Raw genomic sequence first — 13,535 nt, 5'->3', positions numbered from 1 at the left:
TTTTCCAGCAATCAGGGGAACAGATTTAAACGTAAAGAAGGGAAAAAGAACGAAAAACTAACAAAAATGACTTGTTACTTAAATTACTTACATTTCTCAGTCCATTTTAATAGCAGTTTTTGTGTTTGATTTTATTTCAATTAAAGAACAACAGTCTTGACGGGCTGTACCAAGTTTTTGAGGAGGTCAAAGTTCAGTTTCGTGGAAGTGAACACATTAGGGTCTCTTTGTTGTTTGATTGAACCAGTAATGAAGGCTTTGCGTCTTCCTGTGCCTGCTGACAGACACACAAAATGGTTCTCCGTGAATATGCCTTATTTTATAAAGCCATGCTTGTAGCTACACCCCCTTTTGTCCAACTGGTATGATTGGTATCTTATTACTCCTCTTGTTCATAACCACCCTGTCCACAAAGTTTCATGTAAATCCATTTTGAAACATCCTGTTTACAGGCAGAGTGACTGGAAAACAGAGCCCCTGACTGACTCCACTGGTGAGAGTAATTTGGTGTAATTGCACCATGGGTGAAACCTTTGAAGACCCAGTTTACGTTGTGACTGAAACAATGATGATTAGGGCTTGTTCACACGTCAATAGTGATTAGGAGAGAAAGAACATTTAAAAAGCAGATCTTCTCATCATGCAAAACTCAGTACCCCAGTAGTTTTAAAATCATTTAATGTTGTATTGCTAAATATTTATATATTACTGTATTGTTTCTACATTTCCAACAACCACAATTGTCTAAATAATGAACAAAGAGGGTGATAAATATACTGTACAGATGGGACACAAGAATATATTTACATTTTAGCTGCAGGGTAAAACTGTTTCAGTGACAAACAATATACCGCATGAGCCGACTCGAGGGTTGAAAGGCGACCACATGATATAGATTACCTCTAGAGAAATCTGGGCGCCCATTAACACTGCTGTTTGATCTCAATGGCACAAATTGATCCAAGGTGAAGAAATTGTTGTGTAATTATGATTGATGATGACAAGAGGGGGAAATGATTTGTGCCTTTAAATTCTCAGCGAGAAAGTTGCTCTTTACTTAAAAGTCCACAGTAGGAGCTTCAGGAAGCTGTAATCAAGTGTGAAGAGTCAGTTGATTAACAGCTAAAGCCAAAAGATTAGAGGAACAGCAATGCATTTCACACTCCAGACGCTAGTTATTTGAAATTTTGGTTCACAAATACCTTTATTTAAAAAGGTGCAGTGTGAAGAATTTAGTGGCATCCAGCAGAACGTACTTGGCAGAAATAGAATATAACATTCATAGGTATGTTTTTAATTAATGTATAATCACCTGAAAATAAGAATCGTGTTTTCATTACTTTAGAATGAGCCATTTATATCTACATAGGGAGCAGCTCCTCTCCCACAGAGCCTGCCATGTTGCACTGCCATGTTTCTACAGTAGCCCAGAATGGACAAACCAAACACTGGCTCTATAGAGGGCTTTTTGCATTTTTCGCAAGTTTTGCGGCCACCATAGGTTATCTGCCATATTCTCTATACATTGAAAATATATAAGCTTCGTAAATGTAGAATTTATGTCAGAGCTGCTGTATTGGATCACATTAGATTGTACAGGTGTACATAATGAAGTGGCCAGTGAGTGTATATTTAAGATTTTGAAAATCAGATAACAAAATATCTAATATTTATTCTGTTTTTGTTTTTTTTTTACCATAAAAAGCATATAATGTCAGTTGTCATAATGATAACTTCAGAGTCGTTAGCTAATAGCTCCAGAAAGATTTACAATGATTGGACCTTGTGCTAAGATTTTTTTTTTTTTGTCATATTATTATTTAAAGAATTGTGACCACGATATGTACTGATGCATAACAGCATGCTAAGATGCTCACAATGATGATGCTAACATACTGATTAGCTTAGTTTAATGTTTATCATGTGTGACATCTTAGTTGAGCTTGTTAGCATGCATTGCTAATTAGCACTAAACAGCTGAGGCAGACACGAACATCATTAAATTTGCAGGTATTTAGTCATAAACCAAAGTATTAGACATGTCACCAAAAACAATAAATGTCAATATCATGGTGGTGCTAGAGGAAAAATCCAGGGATCATCAAAGTTAGCAGGCTTCACCCTCTGGCGATCATGACTGTGTGCAAAACTTCAAGGTGATCCAGTAGTTGTTGAGATATTTTAGTGTGGATTGAACAAAGTAGTGGGACGTTAGCAAGACAAGCAATATAAACTCGTCAGTGTTCTCTGGTGGACAAACTGTATCAAACAAAACTGTTCTTAAATTACCTCAGATATATCTTTGGTATTTCTGTACTGCAATATCTTGTTACAGTATGCGCCAATACCATAATATTTGTGATAAACCAATATTGGACAATAATGTAATACACACATAGTGTAAAGAAATTTAAACTAGATCCTGAAGGAACTGGATACACTGTTTGTGTAGGAAATTGACAATATGGAAAACATTAACACAACACATGCAGAACACATTAATACAAGTAGATTTAGGTTCACTGCCAGGGCCCAGGGCCAAACATTAGCGCAAACAAGAGGACATTTCATAAAAGATGCAGCCTGATAACAGATGTATTAAACATGAACATACATCTCCAGTAGCTCTGTGCTCTTCCTCTTTCATTGTTTCATCCAGAATAAAGGAAGAAATTCACACTGAAACTAGTCTATTTATGTTATTGTGTCAACATTGTCTCAATCTCAGGAGGAACATAGTGTCAACAGTCCAAATCTGTGACATATCTACAAATACATAAACATGTCTGAGACAAATAAAAATCCATGACTGCTTTTTATACTTTCCCACAGAGACCCGAGCCTTCAGCATCTTCTTCCAACAGCCTCAATTGAGCAGGAAAGATTTTTACAGTGGCGGGGCATCTGTGACTCACTGTCTAGAATAACTCTCTAAATAAAGAATAAAAGCAATCTGCTCTCGTTTCACTCAATGCACCTTTTCCTTCTCTGTTGCCAAGGGGATGACCAAATGCATTTCGTATGCAAGCTTTGCGCTCCACTGCCTCCTGAGCACAGAGCCGAATCATGTTCCACTTTAAAAACGTTAATTTTACATTTTTAATGAGTGGCTGATGGCTTAAGTAAGTGAGTACCGCTTACAAGAGAAGAAGTGATGTTCTGGAAATCCCCCTCCCCACACCTCCAACTCCTCATCCTGGATTAAATGATCTCATCTGGTGAGTGAAGGAAGGAGATGTGGCTTTATTGGTAGTCAGGGATTCCTGTTAAAAGAAACTAACTAAGGCAAACTATAGTTTTTACGTTACTCCTGCACACTCTACATGTAATGTGTTAACTTGCACTGAGTTTGCTGCAGTGGAATCCAGTTAGTCAAGGAGACTCCCCAATTTCATGGCTGATTAGCCTGATGCCAGGATTATCTCTTGTTATTTTAAGGCAGATAATACAAGATTATGACTTAATGGGATCTGTGAAATCAGCTGGAAGATACCGGAGGCGTCTCTCAAAGAAATATCTGCAAAATGCAGTAAATGCTAGTCAAACTTTAAACTGCTGAGGTGATATAGTTGACCAAGACCCTATCCAAAGGGAATACTTGACACATAAATTATCTACAAATGAAGAGTTCAAAAGGAAAATGTTCAGCCACAGCTTGTAAAAACTGTGCCGCTTTTGAGCTCGAGGCCATCCATAATTTTTGTAAGCACCTTCCTATGACCGACTTCCCAAAGGCAAGTTAGCTGCCCAAAGTTGGAACAAAAAGGTTTCAACGTGTCTCAGATATGAGCTAAGCAGTTTATAGCACAAAATTCCGCTCTTTTTTAAAGGTAATTAGCTTGAGCTCAATGCTGTCATATCCATAAGTGCAGCAGCTTTTGAAAAAACAGGGCAAGAAAACAAGAGGCCGGGCCTCCCCAGGGTCAGTGCCCACCACAGCCTGGATTATGGCACCAAAGGAATCCTGGGAAGCGTGTATTGATTTGGCCTGACACTTGCTGCCACATTTAGCTTAGCTGCTGCTGACTCGCAAAGGCTTCAAGCAGTTATCTGCCATATTCTCTACTGTCTTTAAAGAGCACTGAGAAATTACCTCATGCCATAGAAGATTTATCATCACATAATTAGCTCGGTGCACCTAACGGCAGATCTCTTTTGACTACCAATACAAGCTTAAAGTTCATGTGCACAGGACTATGCTTAATTAACTTGTTAGCATGAGCATGCTGTGACGAAAACACTGGCCTTTATAAACTACATTTGTTTTACAAATTGTCTGGGTGCTGTGCTGGACCGTGATGTCCGATTTCTGCCGGGCAGCACCAACAAGACTGTGCAACACATCAGAAAAACAAATGCCGCTTAGTGTTAAAACTATCAGCAGAATCAGTAGAAGTATTTTTCTTTTCTTTCTTTCTCTTCTTGATGCAGTAAACTACATAAGTCTAAACAGGTTTTTCAGTTGGTAATGTGTTCACTTTGAGAGAGGGAAAAAATTCAGTGTGCCAACCAAATCTGCTTATGTGTGTGCTTTTGATGGACACTACTGTTGCACAATTCAATGCACAAATTAAAACATGCAATCCAATGCAAAACAAAGTAATTGAAAATGTTAGTGGGACAGTTATCAGGAAGATCTTGGAAAACCAATAGAAATATTTAACTTTCTCTTTGTTAACTCTAATTTACAAGGGTCTTCTGTAGTCGTAGGATGCACATATTGTATTGTTTTAACAGTTGTGAAATTGTACTAACTGTGCAGGAGTTCAACAATCCAAAAATGTACAAGTTTTGGGTTTTTTTTGGTGTTTTCGAACAACATCTCATTGTCATCCTCAGAGTATGCATCATGGAAGTTTGGTTGGATATGAGTGGCCTCCTTGCACTTTATCCAGCTGTCCATTGGCTCCTGGTCCATAATTTTGGCCCCTTGTTGTGACAGCTTTTGGTCACTTTAGGTCAGATGATGACAACTGAGCAAACTCCATGCTCTGAGGAAGACCATGAGATGTGTTAAAATCTATGGAAAAAGCAAGTATGCAGACATTTTTTCTTCAAAGCACATTATGTTGACTCATTGTACACTAATGACAATATCAGAATACTATATATGTAATGTAAATACGCTGATATACTTATACTATATGTACATATTGCATATTATTAGCATGAAGCATGGAAGTGTGACACATCTATACAGTTTTTCCACCATGTTCTTGTCTTTTCACACAAACCCCAACTGTTTCGATTTAAATATTAGCATCAGCTAAGCTAGCATAGGCTGTGCTAACAATTAGAGTTTAATCAAAATTATTGTCATGTGTCTGTATATCCAAAAGGTAAATTATTGTGCTTCCAGAGGACGTGTTTGTCTAAGAACTAGGTACTTGTGTACAGTATGAGCATCTCCCAATCTGTGTTGCTCCTTATTATGCTTGTTTGCTGCTTAATTTTCATGATGTCTATTACAGTAGAGAGTGACTGCCTGCAGGATTAAGCATGTAAACTACACAATGGTGTATAAAGAATTGCCTCTTCTATTGCATGAGTTTGCCTACTGCTCCAGCTGTAAAGTGGTTTACAAGAAGCAAATGTCCTGCTACATTTCTAGACTGTTAGGCTCCCACAGAAAATGGCACAGTACTGAAATTATCAGTTCAAGATGAGGTGTTGAAGCAGCAGCAGCCATTTTAAAGCCAGTAACATTATATTTGTCAGTGAAATTTTGTCCAGTGTCATGAGCAGATTTGACTTCTCAAACGCCTAGAGTTCACATTTCTACTCAGCTGTAAGCATCTCATCGCCCAGCGTTGTTGCTCTGGATGATTCTGGGCAACTACTATGTGCAAAGAGCAACTCTTGGCAAATATTAGCCTGAAATCATCCAACACTTTACCCTTTGGAGCTCCCATTGGCTTTAAGTGGCCAAATGCCATCTTGTTTTATTTATGTTATGGCACTTCTGCGCCCTTCAGTCTGGCACTCTCTTCAAGCGATGGTATGAGTCTCACCCCTTTTCCCTCTACAACTGTCAGCTAGATATGATTTCTCTTTTTTATCGTTATGTTTTCCATTTAATTTAATTCTCTGGGCAACAGTTGTAACATCATAAGGCATCTTATTCTGCATTTCTGTCAGCTACAAATGCAGTTGTGGGACCGCGCTAGATGAAATGGGCAAAGACAGCTTCACAATCGCCAGGGGTGATATTCTAAGATCAGGCTGGAATCAGAAGTTTTGTCGGTTTCAGTTAACCAGGGCGCTGCTAAATGGCTTAAGCCAAGCATCAGTGCACCCAGCGAAGGCTCTGAGATATTGCTGCATGACAGCTAAAGTAGCTGGGTGCATCATGGACATGTACCCAGCCTAGAGAGCCCTCGGGCTTTCTCTTCTTCATGACTGACTTTTAAGTGTTTTATCCCTGGGACACAGCGATAATGTGCATTAAGATCAAGAACACTTATTTCAATTGCGCTTTATGTTTTATTCTGGCCTTAAATTCAGCAGTGTCTAGACTGAGCTTTTCTGAGAATAGCTCAAATAGGAAGATCCCCTAAAGAAGGGTGGATTTAAATATGCTAACATTAGTCTTCTCTATTATTTTGTTGTTGAGAGTGAATTGGTCTTTCTAAACTTATTTAAATAAATATAATATAATAAATAAAAACATGTTAGGATGAATACACAGTATACTGAAAAATAACTCCTCTGTGTCCTGTACAGATATCTACAAAATGCTAAATACCCAAAATTTTTCAGTACAGCAGTGATATTTTGTATGTCTGGGGTTTCAAACAATGTCCCCAGAGGAGAAGAAATATGCTCACAAATATTATTGATGCTGAATAACTATTTGGAAAATCAAATTTGTGACAAGAGTACAAAACAAACAGTCCAAATCCTATTTAACTTGAAGTATTGCAACATATGGGTGCAAAATGACTTCATTATTAATCCTGCGGAAATCACTTAAATGCTTTTGTAACATCTTTGTTGAATATACACCGTCTGTAAAAATAAAAAAATTAAAATTAACATTATCAAACAAATATCTTCACAACAATTATGGCTGAAACAGATTCAGACCATAAGATTAACATGTAATGTATATTGAGGGCCTGTATGAAAATATTTGGGAGTGGAGGTGGCCTGTCCCATATTTCACTGTTTAAAAAAAGCAATGCTTCACCAGAATTACTCATTAAAAGGGACCTATTATGCTCATTTCCAGCTATATTTTTAATTTTGGACTCCACTAGAGTAGTTTTGCGTGATTCACTGTTCAAACTCCTTGTTTATCTTATACTGCCCTTTATGCAGCCCCTCAGTTCAGCCTCTGTCTCTTAACAGGCAGTTTTAGCTCATGTTAACATATTCATACCACGTCAAAATAATGCACAGTAAACTGTTACAACTCATTTAATTGCGTACCCCAATTTAAACCTTATATTCCTTAAACATCATCTTAATGTAAGAATAATACTATCCCCAGGCCACATTGGAAGTGAAACTGGAAATTACAAACAGTAATTTATGGCTGACAAAATGGTGAATATTCCGTCCACTCTCTTTTGTTGAAGATGTTTTTATAGCTACTGAATGAGTGAAGTGCACAAAAATCGGCAACACGTGATGTTGAACTAAAATTATATTATAAGCTACTGTATAGGACTCATTAATGTTTGCGTTTTCATTATTATGTGGGATAAAGTGATGGTGGAAGTGACACAAAGATAATCTGAATCCATATATGATGTATGCAACTTCCAAGGGATGAATGACATAGAAAATAAATCTGGGGCGTGAAAAAGTAAAAAAAAAACAGACCCTTCCCTGCTCTAACAAGTCCGATTACTCTCGCTTAATCCAAAAGAAGAATATATCTACCCATACGTGTCATTGAGCAACAAACGCCCACAGAAATACCTCTGTCCAGGTAACATGTTGTCACAAAGTGCTGCCTCATTTTTCATACAGCATTCAGAGCCCTCACACCCTCCTGCACGCACGCACTGGTGATGATGTCAGAGGTAACATCAGTTAAAATCTATGAGAGTGCAGTGAAATGAACCCTAATCCAGCACTTATTATTGAGGTGCCCTTGAGTGTAAAGATGTGTGGGAAACTTCAGTAAACATTCTAAAAAAAAAAAAAAAGAAAAGAAAATCCAGAGACGCAGCAGCTTGTTAGTTGGGGGACTCATTTAACAGATTGAGACTAAACAATAAAAAGCAAAATACAAATAAACACCTAGAAGAACATTCGAGGTCATTTCAAATTCTTTCCAGATACTGAGTTCAAGGCCCCAAGCTCAAGAGACAAACAGAATATGAAAGCAGAGTAACATAACACCTGATAATGTGCCAAAATATTCCTACTCTCTGACACAATGAATTTAACTCCACGTAGGGATGTCAGTTTATTCTTATAAATACAGTGGAAAAGCTCCAAGTTCAGTCACTACACCATGAGTGTTAAATCTCATCAGATCACCACATTATAAGATGTTTATTCCACTGGAAAATACTGACAAAAATGATCTTGATTTGTTTGGCGAGTGCAGAATAAAAGCAAAAATCAGTGCAATAAAGCAAACAAAACAAGAGTCTTGTTGCCTCTTTATCGTGCTGCCAAACACCAAACCAGACATAACTGATCTGAACTAACCAATCAATTGATCACTCTGCCATCCATTCAGGCCCATGCGCTTGCTAGCAGGCTAAACCCAACCAGTACATTATACTGAAACATGGACAAACTTTATTTAAACTTAGAGAGAAAAGAACAAGACGCTCTTACCTGTGATGTCAGGAGACGAGTGCACGCGCCGGTCAAATGAGATTAAAAACATGAAGATTTGTAATTTGTGAATGAAAAATGTTTGAAGACCCCATGAAAGAGAGCTTGAACTTCCTGGAAATCTGTCACTTCCTGGATCAATAAGGTCATCCCAATGCTTTTCAGAGATCCCACCCCTTCTCCCCCTCCAAACAAATCCTATTGGTTTGCTCCACCTACCATCCTGTTTCTAAAGGAAATACATTCAGGAAGTAAAGATATCCTATCATATGGAGCTTTGTGCTTTCACACAAAACAGTAATGTTAGTTCTGAAATATTTGAGATGCTCAAAAGAACTATTTAATCTTATGAGGTGTTCAATTTGTACCTGTAAACAAACATTTGTCTGTTAACACATGTTAAAGGCAAAAAATAACAAAACAACCCAGCAGCTGCAAGTAATATCATAAATGTATAGCTGTTTTCAACATGGTGGAAAAGAGTAAGTACAATATTCACAGTCAGACAAGTGGTCATGCATTTTGTAAGTGAAAGTTTCTGTTCAAGGCCAGTACGCCTCACTGAAGGCCAGACATCTGAGATACTACACCACAAATATTTACACTGATTCACGCCCGGATGGCTGAGAATAACTAATACATTTGCATGGCATTGTCTAAACTGAAAAGCATATTAATTAGAATAAGAAAAAAGAAAAGTTCAACACAGTTATTTCCTGCTAAGATTAATATTTCTATGATCAAATGTGAAAATTCCCTCCAATCATCAAATTCTTGTTTATCTGCATTATTCATGTTTCGTCCAGAATCAGTGAGCTCTCATGTTTCAGTAGTTGTCAGAGTGCATCTCTGTTGTATGAACTTGGTCTGCGTACCTCCCAAGTTCATTTCACTCCGAGAGAATTTGATTTGACGGGATGGTGAATTCAGACCACGCAATAAATCACTGCGTTGGCTCAGATTAACCACAACGAATAAATCATCTTGTCTGGTTTGAATAATAATCCTTTATGCACAGCTGAGCCAGAGATGGGGAAGATATGTTTAGTACAAAAAAAAAAAACTAATGAAAGAGAGGCTGGGAGACTTCATGTCATCAGGGTTATGAAGTGAGCATCTCTCACTGGAGATGTTTCATTGATAAAAGCTCACGACAACTCCAGAGAGCTCAGCAGGATTTACAACATGAAACTCTATGAAAGGATCACAGAGTGGCTGTACTGTTATGTGTTGTTGACATGTGGATTACACTCATGCACTGTTAACTGGATTATGTGACAATTGTGTGCAGGGGTGAAGACAGAATTTACAAATATGTAACATGTGAAGAAGAGAGGGATGTGCACACTTTGGTCCAATTCAAACGATAAAGTCCAAGATGGGGTCGCTCTAGCGGCAGCCTGTTGCAGCAGCTCCTGTTAACTGTGCAAGTGGCTGCTGTAACACTGTAACTTCCCTTTGGGATTAATAAAATTACTTTATCCATCCGTCCATCCAACCAACCAAATCTTAGTGGGTCAGCTGTAAGGCGTTTACTGTGATGCAGCTCTAGGAAGTGTTACTATCAAGCCACCCAAGTGAAAAGGCATTTTTCACAGCAGACATTTTGACTTGTTAAGGTGCGGTCACATTACGTTTCTGTTCGACAAAATTTCCTCGTTCTCAGCCCAGAAACATACGTGATGTCACATTTCTGATGCGGATAATAGATGAATATTAACTGGAGCAATCAGAAGGTGTAAATTGTGTGTGAGAGCGACAGTCGTAGTTTGTAGTTTGATATTGTGATAATGTACTAAAAATTGTGATGAAACATAGAATAATAACTTCTCATTTCCAAACGCAATGCAGAAGTGTTTCTATTGGTCACTCATACCATTGATGACGGCTCCATGGCATTAAAGTGTCCCATTAGGTCATAACAGTGTGACAGTGAGCCAGTACAAACAATACCAAGACTCTGAAACTGAAGCAGACATATGGAATTAAGCCATCATTCATTTTACTGTTTACGCCTGTGATTTTCCTACTGTGTGACTGTAAAAATGCACTTTTGTGATGACGTGTAATGAAAAGTAATGAGTCAGAGTTAAACACATTTCTGTGTTCTCGCAACACAGAAAAATAAACATCAGTTTCGAAACACTGCAAAGGAAGCAGTGACTCATTAAACAACAAAGCAAAGGAGAGTTCAGACAAAGGTGATGATCATGATGAACTTGTAGAAGAAGGTTAAAAAAACACTGTCTGACAGGGACGACTTCTTTGTATAGAAACTAGATTACAGCGAAGGCTCCACAGGCTTTGATTGATTTTGCATTTTTGCAGCACATATCACCATAATTCTACAAATGTTCTAAAAAAAAAACTCTTGGTTTTTTCTTTTTCATCACTTTCTGCATCAAGTTAGTAATTATTATTTTACAGTTGATTCCAGTTATCCATTCAGTTGTGTTTAGTACAGTGTTAATGACTTTTTCATACACAGAAGATCAAATGAGCAACAACCAACAAAACAATGTGACCAAAATCAATGTAAAAAAAAACATGTTAAACCGTAGAAACTAAATGAAATGTGTGCTAAGTGTTAACCCCTGTACGGCACCAGGCGAAGGACACTCAGCTGACTGAACAGATGCCACCTCCACACTGACGTCCCCTTTGATCCCTCAGTGTAAGAAAGTATCAGAGCGTTACAGAAATAAATGAACACAATCAAACTCAGTAGGAACATGTCAACAAACACGCTTCTTCATCAGAGGCTGGAGGTCAAATTAAAGTCTGTGTGGCCTTGTTGCACAGTGACCTCTAACCGTCACGCCGAAGAAGAAACCCCAAATAAAGCAACAGAAAAAATGTAACAAAGAAACTCTCCGATCCTCAGCGTACTTCCCAAATTCATAAACACCAGTAGTCAATCAACCCGGACACGCAGTGTTATTTTCAAAAGGAAGTGACTTCCACAAACGAGCAGCTGTATTTTCTATTGTTATATTCTGTTTTGGTTAGAGATCCCAACACTATTAAAGAGGATTCACCTTAACCCAGTTGGACCTGCTTTTGTCACAGCTGAGGGGTTTTCTACAAGAACGATTGGTGGGGTTTTGTATACACTCACGCTCGACTGCTCACATTATCTTTGCTTCACGTGTTCCCCCGCGAGTTTGTTCAGGGTCTGTAACAAAGAAAGTGGCTTATTATCACCCACTGGAGGAGTTGTCTGCACATGTACGATTCGGTAATTGCTGCCGCTTAACAAGCAGACTGAATTGGACTTGACATTGAGCCATTATTAGGAAATGAAATGCTGTTTTTGCAATTATGTGAGTTTGACAGGGCCCAGTGAATCTCCCCTGTAAGGATCATAAAAGGAGAACACAGTTACATCCACAGAGCTGCAGCAGTACTGCATGTGTGATGTTATAGTGCAAAGTTTTTACTATAAATGTGCAATAAAACTGAGTCAAATTTATGAATGAAAGGAGATCGTAATCTTCCTTGCTACTTCTGTTTGTTAGACTCAAGCAGAACTGAAGGACTTTCTGTAATTCAAACATCAGTATATGAATCTGTGACAGCATTGATACTTTATAACGCTCTCTTTATGTCAAGGTGCTCTCAACTTTTTCAAAGTATACGCCGTGAGAACTTGACCTTACAGCAAAATACATCAGTGATCACATTGACTGTAAATAAATCAGATGGAGCTCAGCAGGAGGCAAAAATCATCACAACACCCATTGAATTCATTCATAAAGTTGAACTTGAAAGTTCATTTTTGAACTTGACAAGAAACTTTTACAGGCGCAGGATCAAAAATCAAACTGAACAAAGAAAGTCCAACAAAAGATCGACACACTTTGCTGATAAGCCTGACGAAGACTTCTGTTAACTACGCCACTTTGTTGAATCACATTTTTGGGAGCTATCAGTACAGTGTGTTTACTACTTTACTGATCTTTAGGTCCATATGCCAGATTTATTCCAGGTTTACAGCTACATCGCATGGCCTTTGTCAGGAGATGTAGTTTGCTAAGTTGTCACAGAGATATTTTGGTTGTCATCACAGATGACAACTGGGATTTATTTTGTGTTGTATCCTCAAACAGCAGATTAAACATGTATCAGATCATTTGCATACTTTTTGACAAGGTAAAATACCTGAACTGAAGTAATCTGTGATCATACATTGTTAGAAATCCTATCATTAAATGTGTTTTGAAGTCTGAAGTCCAAGGTAACTCCCTCATGGTAATTTTGCTCATCATGTTAAAAGTGTGCATGTGATGTGGTGTTGACGGGAGGAAGGAAACATATTTCTAGTGTTTGAAAGGAGTGACTCCTGTTCTAGTATACAAGCTGAGCTGGACATTTAATATAATCTCCACTTCTCTTGAGTTTGTTTTTGGCTGGGAAGTGTTTTCTATGGCAGTGGGTCCCAACATTTTTGGCTGGCGACCTGTTCAAATGAAGCAGTGTCTGCTTGCAACTGCTTGCCGCAAGTTGAATATGTCTATGAGTGTTGAGAAGTTGAACCAAAGAGAGATTTTCTCCACTAAAACCTGTTTGTTTCATCAGAAAAGCAACAATTAAAGGAAAGTCAGAAAAAATCAACACAATTTAAGTAACAATTATCTCACAACCCCTCAGATTCATCTTGTGACCCCTTAGAGAGGTCCTGACCCCCAAGTTTGGAACTACCGCTTTATGTCAAAGTTATGAATAATGTAAAAAAT

The 13,535-nt window shown here is 38.1% G+C and overlaps 1 long non-coding RNA gene across 3 annotated transcripts in view; it reads right to left on the bottom strand.

The window, feature by feature from the left end:
• LOC122973619 overlaps positions 1 to 8,938 on the bottom strand; it is a 146,241-nt gene extending 137,303 nt beyond the window's left edge. For all 3 annotated transcript variants that reach the window (XR_006400099.1, XR_006400100.1, XR_006400098.1), the window contains exon 1: positions 8,800 to 8,938. This is a non-coding gene — a long non-coding RNA (uncharacterized LOC122973619). The remainder of the gene's footprint in view (positions 1 to 8,799) is intronic.
• Positions 8,939 to 13,535: the final 4,597 nt, after the last annotated feature.

This window comes from Thunnus albacares, chromosome 22 (assembly GCF_914725855.1).
Source record: "Thunnus albacares chromosome 22, fThuAlb1.1, whole genome shotgun sequence".
NCBI classification, from domain to species: domain Eukaryota; kingdom Metazoa; phylum Chordata; class Actinopteri; order Scombriformes; family Scombridae; genus Thunnus; species Thunnus albacares.
This window is presented reverse-complemented; position numbering and strand designations above follow the sequence as displayed.